The sequence below is a fragment of the Podarcis gaigeae genome, assembly GCF_964106915.1.
Source record: "Podarcis gaigeae genome assembly, chromosome: 13".
Taxonomy (NCBI): domain Eukaryota; kingdom Metazoa; phylum Chordata; class Lepidosauria; order Squamata; family Lacertidae; genus Podarcis; species Podarcis gaigeae.
The window spans coordinates 8,255,821-8,273,547 of record NC_139689.1 but is presented as its reverse complement, the minus strand read 5'-3'; the positions used below and the strand labels follow the sequence as shown (position 1 = coordinate 8,273,547).

Sequence of the window (17,727 nt, the reverse complement as noted above, 5' to 3'; positions counted from 1 at the left end):
GCGCTCATCTCACTTTATTGGCCGAGGGAGCTGGTGTACAGCTTCCAGGTCATGTGGCCAGCATGTGCTAAGCTGCTTCTGGCGAACCAGAGCAGTGCATGGAAACACTGTTTACTTTCCTTCCGGAGCAGTACCTATTTATCTACTTGCACTCTGAGGTGCTTTAGAACTGCTGGGTTGGCAGGAGCTGGGACCGAGCAACGGGAGCTCACCCCGTGGCGGGGATTCGAATCGCCGACCTTCTGATCGGCAAGCCCAGAATGAGAACAGAAATTGCAAGGTGGCAGTGTGGCGGCAGTGGGAGGCCCCACTTTCCAAAACGGTACTTCAGGTTAAGAACAGTTTCAGGTCAAGAACGGACCTCCAGAACGAATTAAGTTCTTAACCCGAGGTACCACTGTACTAGAAGAGCGAATGCTGCTTTTCAAAGAGCTGAAAGCTGTTTAAAAGAGCTTTCACTGCTCGTTTTGTAAATTTATCTCCCTTTTACCACTGGGACAAAGGCTTGGCAGGTGTTAAAAAACTCTTTTACCTGATGGGTCAAAATAATATGTGCTATTGTAATAGGCAATGATGCCTCTGTTGCATCATTTTCAACTCCCTTAAAATGTTTAAGAAAATGGAGCTGTCATTGAGCACGCTGAGACATTAACTGAGAATGAAGGCAATCTTTCTTACACCAAAAAAAATTCCTTCCAGTATCACCTTAAAGACCAACTAAGTCAGTTCTTGGTATGAGCTTTCGTGTGCATGCACACTTCTTCAGATATCTCACGAAAGCTCATACCAAGAACTGACTTAGTTGGTCTTTAAGGTGCTACTGGAAGGAAATTTTTTTGTTTTGACTATGGCAGACCAACACGGCTACCTATCTGTTTCTTACACCAGTCTTTCTGTGCTGGTAGGTCTGAGGAAATGAAGAGCAGAAACTTTTACAGGAATGGCAAAAGCTCGCCAAAAGTCCCCAGTTCAGTTTCTGGTATCCTGAAATAGGGCTGAGAGACCCCTGTCTAAAACCTCAGAAAGCCACTGCCAGTCAGTGTGGGCGGTACTGGGCTAAATGGTCTGACCTGTGAAAAGGCATTTCATGTGTTGTTTGGCTGTTATATGTTTAATTTTTTAAAATTTAAGTATTTATTGAACTTTCCCCACAAATACACAAACAAGAATGTAGTACAAAGTCAGCATAGTGAACCAACATGAGAAAAATGGGGTCAACAATGATGGCTACAGGCAAAAATAAAAATGGTTAGCTGTTTGGCATGCTGCTCTGTGGAGGGGTAGGGGTAGGGTGCAGTCAGCTTTTATGAGTTGCCAGCTGACCAGACACAGCCCGCAGCTAATGCCCAGCCAGTCAACTAGGCCACTGCCCATTTGAAGCCAGCACTTTGACAGGGAATCCCCACTCCTAGATTCTGCCAGCCAGAGAATTCCCCTAACAGTCGACAAGACACATGGGCCCTAGCTTCTGGGGGTGGTGGACTGAGGTGAGATCTGCAACTGCTGCCCACCTGAGAAGGGTGAGAGGCCATTAGCACTCTGAAATTGCAGGTTTGGATGAAATCACTGAGTCAAACCAAAAGAAAAAAATGGGATGTCAGAGTTCCCAATCTTAGTCAATAACGTATGTACTGCAATAAAGTGAAACCATGTCTTAGAAAACTTGGTTTAGAAAATATATTTTTAAAAAAGAAGAAGTATTATTTATGTCAGGAAATGTGTACACATTTGTAAAAAAACAACAACCTCAAAGTGGTTTACAATAAATTAAAAATACCTCCGTATTCTAGATATCCGGGTCAGATTGTCTAAACAAAAATGTTTTTACCAGGCACCAAAAAGAGTACAGTCGTACCTTGTTTTTTGAATAGCCTAGTTCTCGAACGTTTTGGCTCTTGAACGTTGCAAACCCAGAAGTGACTGTTCCGGTTTGCGAACTATTATTGGAAGCCGAACAGCCGACGGGGCTTTCGCGACTTCCAGTTGGCTGCAGGAGCTTCCTGCAGCCAATCAGAAGCTGCACTTTGGTTTTCGAATGTTTTGGAAGTCAAACAGGCTTCCGGAACGGATTCCATTCGACTTCCAAGGTACGACTGTACAGTGAAGGCACCTGCCTGATGTCAATAGTTCCAATGTATCGGTGTCACCACAATGAAACATAGATGCATAATGAACAATATGTGGCACCTATAAACAGTGCCAGTTCTGCATGTTGAAGCAGTGGAGAGGATATATGTGGGGTAAGGTGTTCTCAGGTCCCAAGCTGTTAAGGGCTTTGCATACTAACAGCAACACCTTGAACTTGACCTGGTCGCAGATCAGAAACCAGTGCAGAACTCTGAGCACAGATGTTATATGTGGACAAGGTCTCACTCCTGTCAGCAATTGTGCTGCAGCATTCTGCACCTACTGCAGCTTCTGGATCAAGTGCACAGAGCAACACATTGCAACGCTCTGTTCTTGAAGTAACCAGTGCATGAGCTACTGTCGGCAAGCTTCCCCAGTCCTAACTGAAATATCCATTTCATTTAGTAAAAGGGTACTTCTAGCGAATGAGGCTAACTGAGCTTCCAGCAACAGAGCTGGGACCAGCAGCCTCAAAAATAAGGGATCAGCAGCCAAAATAAGAGGTTTTCCAAGCACAGGTATGTTCAACTTCTGAGCCCCTCCAGGCCAAAGGAAGAAAGCCCAGCCAGCAGCCAAACGAAGCCTCAAGCGGTGGTTCCCACAGCGCAGCAACCCGGCAAAAGGGATGCAGCAAGGAAAACCACCGTCACCTCTCTGCTGTGAAGCGCTGAGCAAAGGCGAGTCCCCAGGCAACGCGACCGATTTGATCGGCACAAGGCATGCAAGCTCCACCCCCACCCCCGTCGTTCTTAGACTCCTTATTGGGTGAGCAACGCAGCCAAGCAACACAGCTGGAGCCTCCCTCCTCCCTGGCTGGCAGGGAGAGAGGGAGAGGAGCTGCTTCCTTTGAAACCCGGGAAATTTAAGGGACATCATCAATAAGGGACAGCAGCGGGACATGGCACTGGGATAAGGGACTTTTCCGACAAATAAGGGATGGTTGACAGCTATGGCCAGAACAGACCCCAAACTGGTGTGCTGCCTTGTACATTTTCCTATAAATTGAAAGGCAGGATGCAAGCAGACACCTGAACACAAAACGAGTCTTCTCCTTCAAGATTCAGATTCAGGGACAATCAAAGAAACATTTAAATATTTCAGAGTAGTGTGGCACACTATCAAAACCATTCTTTTTACTTGCAGAATATGGATAGGTATCTTTTCAAAATGAGAGCCAAGAGTGCCAAGTAATATTGAGGACAATCCTAGCTGTGATGCAGAATCTACAGTTCTCCACAATGTATTGTTGTGAATGTGGATTTTCAGCTCTGACAAGTAGGAAAGATCAGAAAAGGAGAAAGGCTTCTTTGTGTTGATGAGGAGAGTGTTTGTCTCAAATTAGACCTAATAAAAATGATATTACCTGGCAAAAGCAAGTTCACACCTCTCATTGTATACATACTTAAGGTACATACGTGAGAGGCTCCTTTATAACTGTACTTCGGAATGATTCGTGTTCTTAGGTAGCTTCATTGTTTTATACTTTCTGGATGTCCCATGTGTTCTATGTTATAAATCAAGCACTGCTATGAGTTGTGTTGTTGTTTTTTGTTTTCCGGTGTATTGATTATCAGTTGGGGGGGTGTGGCATGAGCCAATTTTTATTCTGAAAGTGTGGCCCAGAGAAGAAGTTTGAGAAACCACTGCTCTAGTGTGAATTTGAGGAGGCATGGGGGTTGTTGGAGAGGCAAAGAAGAGAAAGTGCAGGTCCCGTTGCACAAATGCACTTCCATTGCACAAGCAAGTGGACTGCACCAGATAGTGCCCACATTGGCCTCACAATTTAATCTATCCCACAGCTGCATGAAGTAGGAATCCAAAACCATTTTCAGGAATGAAATGTGATATGATAATGGTTAATAGCAATATATGAGGTGAAGGCCTAGTTTGGCACTCAAGCCTGAATGAGCCTCTTTGACAGTGCCATTGTTACACTTGGTAGTAAGCTTCACCAACAACAATGTCATCACGAAAGTTCACTGGGATTGACAGTGCAAGCCTTTATATGTCTACTCAGAAGTAATCCCCACTGAATTCAATGGGACTGTGAAGCCAGTGGTGATTGTGGTGAACAAAGTGAATAACCATAGACTGAAGCCCCTGCAAAGTCCATATAGGATTGCAGCCTCAGTTTATTTAACTCTGTAGTGCTTAATGTCTTTATATAATTTTGATTTTATACATCACCATGGACAAAACAAACAAGGGCTGTTAAGTTGAATTAACTAATTAATTAGGAGGGAAGTAGGTGAGTATAAGCACATGTTTTGAGTTTTGGAAGGCCAGATTCACCACAATTCAGTATTTCATCTAGCCCTGTTTTTCTCAGAAATGGAATTTTGTGGTTATGAGAAGGTCAGAAAAAAGGGGGAAGTTCTGGCTGCCCCCAATTATATCCCTTGAACTTAAAACTCATGATGTTTTTTCACACCTTCACGCCAACTCTCAGGACGTCACTAACGTGCAATGTTCTTTTTTAAGGCACTTCATAAGAGCATGGTTAGGGGGAAACTCCAAAGGCCTCATTGCAACAGAAAATAGCCCCAAACAGAAACAGACGGTGGGTCGTTCAGCAGAGGTCCGGTTGCTTCAATCCACTCCAGCCTTGGGATCGGTAAGTAAAAGAGGGTTTGTTCTTAATGTTATGGCTCTTGAGAAGATAGGAACATAGATACCCCAAAGGAAAAGGGACTCGATGGAATGTCCTATACGTTCCGGGAAGGAAGAGAAGGATACAATGCCCGAGAAATGGAAAAGCATTTTTATCCTTTAGTCAAGGGACTTGTGATGATTCTTTGGCTTCCTAGTTGATGTAAGTCTTCCTTGCTACCATCTTCCAACTGAGCATCTTTATGTAAGGGAGGCTGGGGGAGTAGATGGGGCTTGGAGCTGCTGCATGTGAGGCTTGGAGAAGGCTGCAAGGTAGCCTTGCTGTATTCCACCAGCTTCCCTATAGTCCAGCATTCAGTTGACTCTTGGAGCTGAGAACTTCAAGGATAAAGAGCAACTGGTCAACCTTCCAGAAGCTCCACTTTAGCTCCTGTTATCAGAGCCAAATGGGAAAAACTGAAGATCAGTGGTAGAACATCTGCTCTGCAAGAGGAAGGTCCCAGGATCAATTCCTGGGGACCTTCTGGGCTGGGGGAGAAGCCCACCTGCAACCTTGGAGAGCCACTGCTGCCAGTAAGTGTAGGCAATATTGAGCTTCCTATGTTCTGATACCAGGCCAAAACAACAGCTGAGAGGGAGGAACATAGGCACATGGACCTTCACCATGCATCATGTTCAGCTTGAAAGCTTCCCACCACTCAGGCAAGAGAGAGGCCTAAAGAAGGTAAGTGAGAAAAGCCCCAGGGCTCCTTGCTAACTCCTCCCAAGCTTGTTACACAGCTGTGTCCCAGAAGGGCTATTTGCCAAGCTGCTTCTTTCCTCCAAGCTATGGATTATGCTAGGAAGCTGGAGGAGGGCAAGGGGGCTACCCAGCAGTCTGGCTAAAGCCTGATGCTGAATTTGGAACTTCTGGGCTCCCAGAGGAGTGTTGGGCTTCAAGAAGGTAGCTGGGGAACAAGAGGACAACCTAAAAGCTTGCTCAGATGTGATGGCCAGCTAGCAGTTCCTTGACTTTCTAGATGAAGGTTGGTCTTCAAGGAAACTGATAAGGTGGCAGTGGGGGGACTGACACAGCCAGATGCTGAGCTGTGAAATTTTTGACCTCACAGATCAGCAGCAGGATTCAAGCAGGGGAAGGCAGTACTTGAAAGCTTGCTCCAAACCTATGGCTCCTTTGGTAGACAGCTGCTGCCAAAGGAGGAGAGTTAGCTCACTTCCCACCAGCTTCCCATAAGCCTATCTGAAAGCCTGCCCCATGCCTGTTCCTCAGCTAGGAGATCCATGGCCCCCAGCTGAATACTAAGCTAAAACTAGCTTGCTCAGCTAGACAAGCAGTGCACTCCGTGAACCCTGGAGGGGAATGTGAGCTCTTTCTCACCTAACGCTCAGCGGGGACATTGTTCCATACCTAGTTCAGAACCAGGATTCAAGGAAGCTAACCCTGGAGCAAGTAGCAAAGCTGAAGCCAGCCCACAGTGTGAGGATTCTGGGTCCTGGGGAGCAGCCAGGGAGGCTGCCTCTGCTGTGAGCCTAATGCTCGACTGAGAGATTTCTGACCTCCTAGCTGCATGCTAAGACCCAGAAAAGCTGGTGGGGAGCAGCACAAATGCTGGTGTAGGCAGGCTGCCCAGATGCTTGCCCCAAGCCCAATGCTCAGCTGGGAGATTCTTGACCACCTAACTGAGTGCTAGCTGAGTCACAGAAGCTGATAGAGAACAGCCAAGGGGCTGCCCAGATGCTTCCCCAAGCCTGATGCACAGTTTGGAGATGTCTGAGCACCTAGCTTATTATTCACAAATGCTGGTGTGGGGCAGCCAGGAGGGAGGCTGCCTGAATGGTAGAAAACCCCAAACCTGATGCTGGGAGATACTATCAGACAATCAGCAGACTTCAAGGAAGGTGGCAGAATGCAACAGGGCTGCTTGCTGTAAACTAACACCCTCTGGGAGCTTCCTGACCACCAGAAGAACCTTAGGCATCCTCTGGCAAGGAAGGTGGCTGAAAGTCCACCCAGGCAGATACTTCACTGGGAGATTTCTGACACCTCCCTCCTGCAATGAGCAGCAGGATTCAGCCTGCTAAGGGGAAGAGGGGCTACCTGTGAGCTTGCTCCAAGTCTGATGCTCCAATGTGAGGCTCTTGGCCTCCCAGATCCACAGCACGTTTCAGATAAGGTGTTACAAAGCAAGGAATTAACTTAAAGCCCATGTCAAGCCCCATGTTAAAGACTCATACCTTCCTGAGCCTCAAGGAAGCTCACAGGGAGCAGCCAGGGTAGGGGGGACAGGATGAGTGCTAGCAGCTTAGAATGACAGGTTCCTGAGCCCTAAGATGTAGCAAGCTTTAAGGAAGCTGCTAGGTAGCTAGAAATGCTGTAAAAGTCTGGTCCAAGCCCGATGCTTAATTGGGAGATTCCAGACTATCCAGATGAGCAGCAGGCTTCATGGGGGCTGGGCGAAAAAAGAGAGATTATGCGGAAAGATCTGTCCCAGACCTGAAGCTCAGGCTGGAGATCCCCCAATTCCTACTGGAGCAACAAGAAGTTGTATTGTATCAAGGAGGCTGTCTAAACCTGCTCCAAAGAAGATGCTCAGCTGGGAACCTGCTTGTCTCCCAGTTGAGCATCTGGCTGCAGGGAAGCCATCAAACTGCAAAGTTAAGGAAGCTGGAGTGGAGAGCCACAGGGCTACCTGAATGCCTGCCCAATGCCTGATACCGGAGCTATGTATGTTGCACAGCTTTGGGGGTTTATATTAGAGGCCTGAAGCAGCAAGCACAGCAAAGGGACAGGAGGGTTAGGAAGCAAGCAGCTTTGAGGAGACAAAACTCTGCTCCCTGCTCAGAAAGTATTCTTTGGAGCAAAACGATCTCTAAGCTTTGCCGGGTTGCAAGGGCTGAAGCAGGCAGGAGCCCTGGCTTCTCTCTGCAGTGGGCAGCTATTGCTGAGCGGGTTGAGCTGGTTAGGACAGGAGGCTTGGCAAAACTGCTAGCAGGGGAATGCATTGCAATTTTCAGGAAGAGTTTCAGGAGACCCACTGAAAGACAACTTTCTGGGTTCTGCACCCAGCCACAGGAAGGTAGTGTTATTGAGTGGTTCAGAGAAGGAGGAAAGTGGGATCTGGTGTACCTGAGAAATGCAGCTCTGGGAAACCGCATGCTCCTGGGAGATGGGAAAGGAGCACAACGGCTTAAAGCAAGCATGGAGTCTCAGCATTAGGAGTGGTGTCTAGTGGTTGCAAGCTGGAGTCAGCAAGAGCTAGGACTCCCAGGTTTCATTCTTAGCTCTGGCTGAGGAAGGGGAAATAGATGTGTAACAAACACCAGGATTTTTCAAATGAAGATTCCGGGGTTACTAAGTGGGAAGCAGATGCAGCCAAGTTTTGGGGGACTTGTTGCTAGCTTTGGAAGTGTGGTGGATTTGAGAGCAAATGGATTTCAGGAAGCTGGAATGGACTGGATAGGTTAGAGAGTTGGTAGCCCTAGCCACCATATTCTGTCTCGGGTTCTATATGGACCAGGAGGGACAGCCTCACCTTTGCCAGCTCAGTGCAGAAATTGTCAGGAATGTGGAAAGAAGCATTCTGTATCAAGCTATTGCCGATGGCTTGGTAGAAAGCAAGAAAAAACAACTATTGACTATTCTAATTCTTCTCCATATTTGGGAAGGAGGTAGTGGTGGGAGTTGAGGTTCTATCAGATTGGGTTAGCAGAGTGCACTTGCAGGTAACACAGTGGAGCAGACTGGCCGCTTTTTTCTTGCAGAGCTTCCATGCTTTTAGCAGTAGTCTAGCAGGCAGAAAATCAAGCAGTGAAGCTGTCCCCACCACTCCCTCTCCACTCCTGCACCTGCTGAACTTCTGCCTGTTGGGGATACATTAAAGGCTCAAGGGACTTGGCCGGGGAAAGGAACCACACCAGAAAGGCTGGGATATAGGGTTGCCACCTCATTTTTCCTGCACGTGCTCCTATGCCTTTAACAGCAGTCTGAGGTGCTCTTATTTAGCAAGGGAAACTATTCCTGGCATTGGAAAAGAACAAGAGGAAAAACCTTCCTTTGTTGAATGTGTGTGTGTGTGTGTGTGTGTGTGTGTGTGTGTGTGTAGCTGCGGTGATTAATATAAAATGCCCCAAATATGTGACAGCAACCATAGGAAGTAATACAAAATCACTTGCGGCTTTAGGTCTCCATCAGGGCAAAATTACTCTGAGTGCAACAGTCAGAGGCTGACTCAAAGTAAATCCCTAACCTTTAGGCTTGTCAGTCTGTCCACACATACATGAGGTTAAGGGGAGAGGCTCTTGTCTTTTTTCAGGCAGACTTGGGGCCTCAGCCTCTTCTTCTTACAAAATTCAGCAGAGCATAGCAGTGGTCCAGCTCAAGTGGGGAGGTATCCAGAGATTCTCTAGATCTCTACTGGTCATAATAATGCTGACCATGGCATAAAATCTTCTGGTTTCTTCAGGCTACCATACTGTTAAAGGAAGAGGAGCTGGACAGGCTATTTCACCCTGGTCAGCTGGCATCCCTAGCTATGGACTAAGATCAGGGAACATTAGCAGGGCTGTATGAGGAGAGCCCAAGAGGCAAGTCCCATTTGAGGACCTTAAAAAAATGCTTAAGTTGTGGCAACTACAGGGTGTGGCATGGCCCCAAAGACTGGAATTCTATGGCTGGATTTTATCTGTTGTGGATTTGTCTCTTCTTGATTTAATCATTTTACTGAGTTGTTGCATGGTTGGTTTTAATTTTGTCTATTTTATAACATATGCTACTGGGAGAAATTTTTTTATTATTACTCATAAGCTGAATAGTTGAACATCCACTTTATCCAGTAAGAGGAAATTATCAGGTCAACGTTTTGTCATTTGTGGAATAGGTACCAGCTGCTGATACCCCGTAGAATAGATAATCTTACACACACTTAGAACTCCAAACAAGTTGCAATTGGCTGTACAAACTGATTTGGCTTCACCTTCATATTATTACTGCAGGCTAATGACATTCAAATATTCTCTAATCACAGTTTGCTTTCCTTTCCATTTTTTCTTCTTCTGTTGACCTCTGGTTTTTGATTGTCCCCTTACCCAGTTTCAGTCAAATTTGTATGTGAAGGGGCACTAAAAAGGACACCTGCAACCTGCAGCTGGTGCTGAACAAAGAGGAAGTGAGAGAACTCGCACAACTAAAAGGAGGCCTGGAATTTTGAGATGTGGGCAATGCCAGCCAAAAATGCCACCCGAGAGAGTGAGAAACATGCACTAGCTCAAGATATAAGTCTATCAATGTTCAAGGAAGCTATGACACATTCATACCATACATTTAAAGCACTTTCCTCCCACTGTTTCATGGCTTCCCCTAAAGAAGCCTGGGCACTGTAGTTTAAGGGTGCAGGGAGCCGTTAGGAGACCCCTCAGAGAGCTACACTTCCCAGCATTCTTTGGGGGAAGCCATGACTTTTAAAGTGATGTAAGAGCACACAGGGACACGGGTGGTGCTGTGGGATAAACCACAGAGCCTAGGACTTGCCAATCAGAAGGTCAGCAATTTGAATCTCCGCAACGGGGTGAGATCCCGTTGCTCGGTCCCTGCTCCTGCTAACCTAGCAGTTCGAAAGCACATCAAAGTGCAAGTAGATAAATAGGTACCGCTCCGACGGGAAGGTAAATGGCATTTCCGTGCACTGCTCTGGTTCGCCAGAAGTGGCTTAGTCATGCTGGCCACATGACCCGGAAGCTGTATGCCGGCTCCCTCGGCCAGTAAAGCGAGATGAGCGCCGCAACCTCAGAATCGGCCACGACCGGACCTAATGGTCAGGGGTGCCTTTACCTTTACCTTTAAGAGCACTTTAAGTGGATGGTGTGGGTGTAACTGTGTTCCTAGGCAACTACATTCAGAACTGCAGCTATAGATCTTGAGCCAGAATTCAAATCTTGATTTCTTCATTCCACTGGTTTCGGTTAGATGAAAGGAGCTTAAATCTAATGACTTGGTCTCAGGTAGGTGGTGCGTCAGCCACTAAAGAGAAGTGGTTGTTTCCTTGGTTCAAAAGTAACACCAAGGGAAAAAAAAAAGGGGGGGTAGCTCCACAGTTAATGCTTTTCCCACTGTGGCAGGAAATCTGCAAGCTGCTAAAGTTTTTCTCACCAAGCAGAAGTCCAACAGCACCATCTTGGCCTAAGGCTCCACACCTCCTAGTGGACAGGGAGACCTTGTGCTCACAGGGGTGGTGAACGTATGTCTGAGTGGTAAAACATAGCATAAGCTCCTTCATTTAAAGACAACAAAAACCCTGCATTACCTTTAAATAGCACTCTTTTAAACAAGTGAACTGCGGGAAGGTGGGGAGCTTCATGTTCAGGTGACAAATGTGCCCCTCCAAGCCCTCTGTCTGCCTTTTACAACTGTCTCCAGACCTACCCTGTACCATTTCTTGAATATTTTTTTTGCCTGGTTGGAATATGAATTGTGATCATGGCCTTTGCCTACTTGGATGGGGAAATGGGGAGATGTGTGCATTTAAATCCTCTGACTTTTCTACAGGTAGAATGTACCAAGGTAAGAACTGCATCTGTTGCTCTGCTCACCTGTGTTGCTTTTGCCTTTGGTTCTGCCTGTCAGTGGCACGAAGCCCAAGAAAGTTGGTTGCAGCAGAATGTGGCACTCAGGCTACCATGGCTTCCCACCTTTTCCTGCCAACTTCCAGTTTCCTTTAGGCATAGGCCAGATGCAGGGACAGCAAGGCCAAAACTACACCCTTTCTTCTGATTGCTTTTACCAAACCACACACACGTTCCCACATTCCTTCCCCTTGGCCATGAATGGGTGTTGCCTTCTCATGGCTGTAAGAATAGCTCACAGCTCTCTCTCTCTTTTAATCAATGTAGAATGCAAAATGCAAATGTCTCCTGCGTGTTTAGATAACTGACAAACTTAAGGCCAAAAAGTTGAAATTAATTATTCACTGAATAGCAGCGCAATTGCAGCTGAATGGCATAAGTCAAGTATTAGGAAAACTCAGAGAGAAACGGTCTGTTAGTGGGTGTTAAAACAGGGCTGCATGTATTCTGCAAAGAATTCAGAATCCTAAGCTTATTTTAAAAGAACATTTATAGCTGAGAAAATCAGCTTGAAAGTGATACATCAGCACAACATATAGCTCCTTGTCCCTTCCTCTAACAGATCAATCCTGCAGCATTCTTAAATCCAGCCAGGACTGGAAATGGTTGACAATGGCAGAACTCTCCATGAACTTGGGCACGCCCGAGAATCTTTCAGGACAATGTTCTACCTCAAATGAGACGATGAGATCCTGTAACCCACACTCAGCTGATGGAATCATAGAAAAGTAGAATTGGAAGGGACCCCCAAGGGGCACCTATTCCAACCCCCTGTATTGCAGGAACACACAAGCATCCACATTGGCTGGACAGCGTATACTCAACATGTCTTTCTCTTTCATTGCAGCGAGCACCACAGCCCCAACGGTTTTCCCATTGCCTCCCTGTAGCGAAGACTCCTCTACTGCCTCCCAGGTCTCCATAGGTTGTCTGGTCTCTGGCTACTTTCCTGAACCAGTCACAGTGCAATGGAATTCAGGGGCCATCTCCAACGGCATCCGAACCTTCCCTGCCCTATTGGATTCATCCAGTGGCCTCTACACTCTCACCAGCCAGCTCACCATCCCAACCAGCACCTGGGAATCGGAGAAGCTTGAATGCAAAGTCACCCATGCAGCTACCAGCTCTGAAATCACCAAGGAGATTGAGCGTGAGTCTGGCTGGGCCATCGTTATCTGCTTTCTTATTGACCCTCAATATGGTGAAAGAAAGGAAAGTGAAATACTTTGGTGGAGAGAGTTGGGGAATAGATGCAATATTTTTGGGTGGCGCTATTGTCTGGTAAGGGACGCGGGTGGCGCTGTGGGTTAAACCACAGAGCCTAGGACTTGCCGATCAGAAGGTCGGTGGTTCAAATCCCCACAATGGGGTGAGCTCCCGTTGCTCGGTCCCTTCTCCTGCCAACCTAGCAGTTCGAAAGCACCTCAAAGTGCAAGTAGATAAATAGGTACTGCTCCAGTGGGAAGGTAAATGGAGTTTCCGTGTGCTGCTCTGGTTCGCTAGAAGCGGCTTAGTCATGCTGGCCACATGACCTGGAAGCTGTATGCCGGCTCCCTCGGCCAGTAAAGCGAGATGAGTGCCGCAACCCCAGAGTCGGTCACGACTGGACCTAGTGGTCAGGGGTCCCTTTACCTTTACTTTATTGTCTGGTACCAAGGCACATTAAGCAGGCAGCGCAAGAAATGGTCTCTGCCCAACATGGCTTACAACTGAAATGTGGGGGTTGGGGGGCAGAGAGAGAAAGCTTGGAATTGCTCATTCAGTACCAGATGTGGGGTAAGGAAAAAGCAGGTTCAGAAGTCAGGGGCAAGTTGGAGAAACACCCAGAGGCAAGTTTTTTGAATACATTTCAAGGTTTGATTGTTGAATTTACAATGATTCGTGGCTATTTATTTTCAAATTCTGTTTTTGCTGCTTTATTCTGGGAACAAAGTTACAAATAGTAGTAGTGTACACACAGTGTTTGCTGCTGTGGGCATTCATGACCCCCACCTTTAATATTTTATATGAGTTGTCAAGCTGCAGAAGCAGTGGAGTGAATTAAGAAATGGGGGTGGGGTGGATATTCCTGAGGCCCAATCACTTGTAATGATGGAAGGAATGCTAGGATTGATCACCCTGTGCTGTCCTTTGTGCTGAAGCAGGCAAGGCATGATAGCTACAGGGGGAGGCGAGCTTTGAATAGGGATACAAAGTAGGAAAACAGTGCACTTCTGAGTGAGTGTTCAAAACATTGGGATCATGATATCAAAAGGAGGGAAGACTAGTAATAGGAGAACCAAAAGATGTCAATGGCAGACGAACTAGTGGCCACTCACCCTCCAGTCTTCTAACTAAGCGGATTCCTCTGTTTGGGTCTCAGGGCTTACGCTGAGTGGTAGACAAGTGGCGTCCTATCAAATCTGTCCTCCTCTGGATTTTACAAAGCAGTTCTCCAGCCAAGTAGTATGTACAAAAATGCATCAACTAGGGGGGATTGTGCCCCCAAACCAATATATGATATGAAAATCGTAAAAATCCATCATATTGAGAGCACTGCTTAGCAAAAATGCTTATGTTATGCAAAATTGCATACAAAGGTTTGTATGTTAGGAGAAATTTGGATTAAAATGCACATGAGTAAGACCTTGTTTTTTAAAATAGTTGCAAACTGATGTGGAGAACTGGGAGAATAAGAAACTAAGAGGAAACCGAAACTGACAATTTCACCCATCCCTACCTCTCATGAATTATACCCTTCCAGGCTCTATTGCACTACCTCCAGTGGCCCCAGAAGTCCGCCTGCTCCATTCCTCCTGCAAACCCAGATCCAGTGATGCCACCATTGAGCTGATGTGTGTGATCTCTAGCTTTTACCCCAAAATGCTGACAGTGGAATGGCTGGTGGGTGGGCAAGCTGGGCTCCTGGCTTCATTCACTGAGCAGCCCAGGAAAGATGCCCACGGATACACCTTCAGCACCACAAGCACAGTCAACGTCAGCCAAGAAGACTGGCAGGCTGGGAATACCTACTACTGCCAGGTGTTCCACGAAGAAACCCAAACCAAAGTGAAAAGCAAAGCGAAGATATGTGAAGGTAGGAAAGGTTGACTGAGCTGGCACTTGTGTTTCCCTCTGTTTTGGTGGGCATGGACTGGAATGCAAAGGGGAGGAGGACAACTGCTTCCAGATTATTGAGAATCCTCTCATGCATGTGATAATAATTTCAAAACAGCCTCCTCCCTAATTTGTGTATATATAGCTGCTTTCAATTAAGGCCCATTAATTGACCTTACTGATAGTGTTGTTGTTTTCCATTTCTACACTGCCGCAAGGAGTGTACTTGTTGAGAGGTGCAGGCAAGCCGCTGAAACAGCAGAGAAGTGGGGGTTGGTTAGAGAACTAACATGAAGTTTGCGTCTCCAGATAATGCTGAATGCCCTTCCAGTGGCATTAATGTGCACATCGTACCCCCAACGCCACAAGACCTGTACGTAAACAATGACCCCAAGCTCACTTGTGTGGTGGAGAATCTGGAAAACGCAGATGGGCTGAAAGTCACCTGGTCACGAGCGGATTCTGGACCCGTGAGCCCAGAACTACTGGAAGTGAAAGAAGAACGTAATGGAAGGTTCACTGCTACCAGCTCCCTCCCTGTCACAACATGGCGGCAGGGTGAGAAATTCACCTGCAACGTGGAATATCCAGGCTTGACTGCTCCCATCACTAAGACCATTGCCAAGACAACAGGTAAGGGGGGGAAACAGAGTTGGTCTCCCATCCTGGGGCTGGTGTCCTTGTGTTCCAGCAGGAAAGAGAATACTTAAACACACAGCACCACTTGGTTCATCTGCAATTTACACTGCGGACACACTTTGCAATGTCACACAGTCTGGTGGGGGTATTGTGCAGGTTTGCACAATCATTCTACACTTGTCTCTGCTCACAGGTTTTTATAGTGCTTGAAAACACACAACACCACTTGGCTCATCTGCAATTCACACTGGAAACACACTTTGTAGTGGCAAAGGAGGTCTGAAAAACAGGTTTTTATGGTACTTGAAAGACCTTCAATGCATTTCTTTATTATTAGAAGGCAACTCTTGGACCGGGGGGGGGGGGGAGGGTGCGTCCCCCACAGGGGTCAGTGACTCTGGCATAACAATTTTCATTCCCATAAGACTATTGCCATCTCCACTCTATTGATATTGTTTCCCCAGCACTGATTGAACCTAGATGAAAGATTGAGCCGGTTCTGTTGAAAGCAGTTCTTCATGCCCTTTCCCTGAGGGCCCGGTTCACACATTGTGGAGCTACCTGGGTATCTGCTGTGCAGAGGTTGCTGCATGAGCATTGCAAGATTTTAAACTATGCTTGCCTTTCAACCCCCGGGCATGCAGGAACTTGAGCATACCAATAACTTCTCAGTAAAGGCTGGGATTCTGTGTGCTGCATGATATCCGTATATATATTGGGAAGCAGGGCTGCTGAAATCTTAAATCACTGCTATCTCGTAGTTCAGATAATATAATTGGCCAGTTAGGGTAATTATTGGGAACATGCTGCTGCTATGAAGTGTGTGTGGACAGTCTGTAATGACCCTGTCTGGAGTACCTATGTTCAAGACAACAAAATCACAGTCTTTCCCTACAAGACCCTCATTCTCAACATTGCATTCACTAATTTGGCTTAATGTTAATAATTGTTGCTTCCTCCGTTTCTCTCACACATTTCGCCCCCTCCTCTCAAAAAGGCACAAGAACCCCTCCCGGAGTGTTCCTCTACCCCCCTCACCACGAGGAAATCAACGCTCAGCCAGCAATGCTGACCCTCACCTGCCTGGTCACAGGATTCACCCCAAAAGAAGTTTCTATCCAGTGGCTGAGGAATCACAATGCCATGCTTGAAGACCATCATGTCAACACGCCAGTCATAAAGGACAACAAGAACGACTCCTACTTTCTATACAGCCACATGAAAATCCCATTCGCTGACTGGAACAACGGAGTTTCACACACCTGCATGGTTATCCACGAAGCCCTCCCCATGAAGTTCACCCAGAGGACCGTGGAGAAAACCCAGGGTAAAAAATGATGACCATCCCTCCTACGGCATTGCAACCTCTTCAGCCTCTCCCAGATTTTTTCTCTAGCATTGTTAGATAAACCCTGTGTAAATAATTACCATGAATAAAAAGAGAACCAACTCAGATATATCCCATGTTGTGGTCATTTGCAGGGGAATCGATGACTGGGGTGGGGTGGGGTGGGCTCTGGAATGCAAGGAGAGAATGGATTAAGGGGAGTCTTCATGATATTGGAAGCAAAATGTATTCGCCATTATCAGAGCTATGCCATGAGGAGCAGGGAGGTTGCAAAGGTCAGTATATGTGTAGTTTTACTGCTCACAACAGGCCCTTGCTATGTCCCAGAAGTGAGAATGATTTGGTCCAAAGACACTCAGTGAGCTTCATCTAGTTAAGTGGTGATTTGAATCTGGGTCACATTCCACCAGACTCAAGTCCAGCATCCTGTCATTTGCTCCACCCTGACTTCCATCTACACATGTCCACACACAGGAAGCTGCTCTCCTTTTAACGTCTGGCGCTGAAAATAACAAAGAGGCTGTTGTAACATTAAAGAGGAATATTTATGTACCTGTCTCTCCCACAAAGATTCTGTTACAGATCCCCCTCAACCCGATCACCACCATCACCATCAGTAGCTTTGCCCCGGCCTCAACTGCTCCATCAGTTCCTGATTGGAATTATTGTTCAAACCATCCAATCATGGCAGAGGCTGCAGTGTTCACTGCAGGCCCAGAAATAGTATTATAACTCAGTCTTCTGTATATTAGAAGCTGATATATAATATACAGCAGGAAAAGAGGCTGTAAAGGACAGTATAAACAAGCAAAGAAGAAGCAGCAACAGAGCAAGGGGAGCAGAAAATAAAGCAGGCGCAAGATGCTAACAAGGCTCAAGTAGCTCATACAGAGGCGACAGATTTAGATACATTGCAGCATGCGTGGGAAAAACATGAACCCATATATATAAAACAAGGGAGTGAAAATAAAAAGCCTGGGGAATGGCGGACATGATTGTAGAGAAACAAGAGCCAAATGCATTTTTAAACATATACCAATAGTAATGATAATGATAATTTTAAATCTGAAACATTCACCCCAAAATATAGCCAAAGCCTCGTCTGCTATTTTTGTCTTCTTGATATGAAAATATACACATAATATGGAGAAATCTGCCCATATTAGAAGATCAATGAGAAATTATTTTGCATTGCCCTTCCCTTTCTCCATCTTCCCCAAATCAGGAAATATCTTACAAGATGTGGGAAGCTGACTTTTATTGAGTCTCATTTGCCCTCCTTCTCAGCC

General features: G+C 46.4%; 1 gene segment (V, D, J or C); it reads left to right on the top strand.

Annotated features, from left to right (window-relative positions):
• The first annotated feature begins 4,031 nt into the window (after positions 1–4,031).
• LOC310830723 (Ig gamma-2C chain C region-like) lies at positions 4,032–16,543 on the top strand. The segment is given in 6 exons: positions 4,032–4,065; positions 4,679–4,741; positions 12,203–12,505; positions 14,099–14,431; positions 14,761–15,084; positions 16,088–16,543.
• The last annotated feature ends 1,184 nt before the right edge of the window (positions 16,544–17,727 follow it).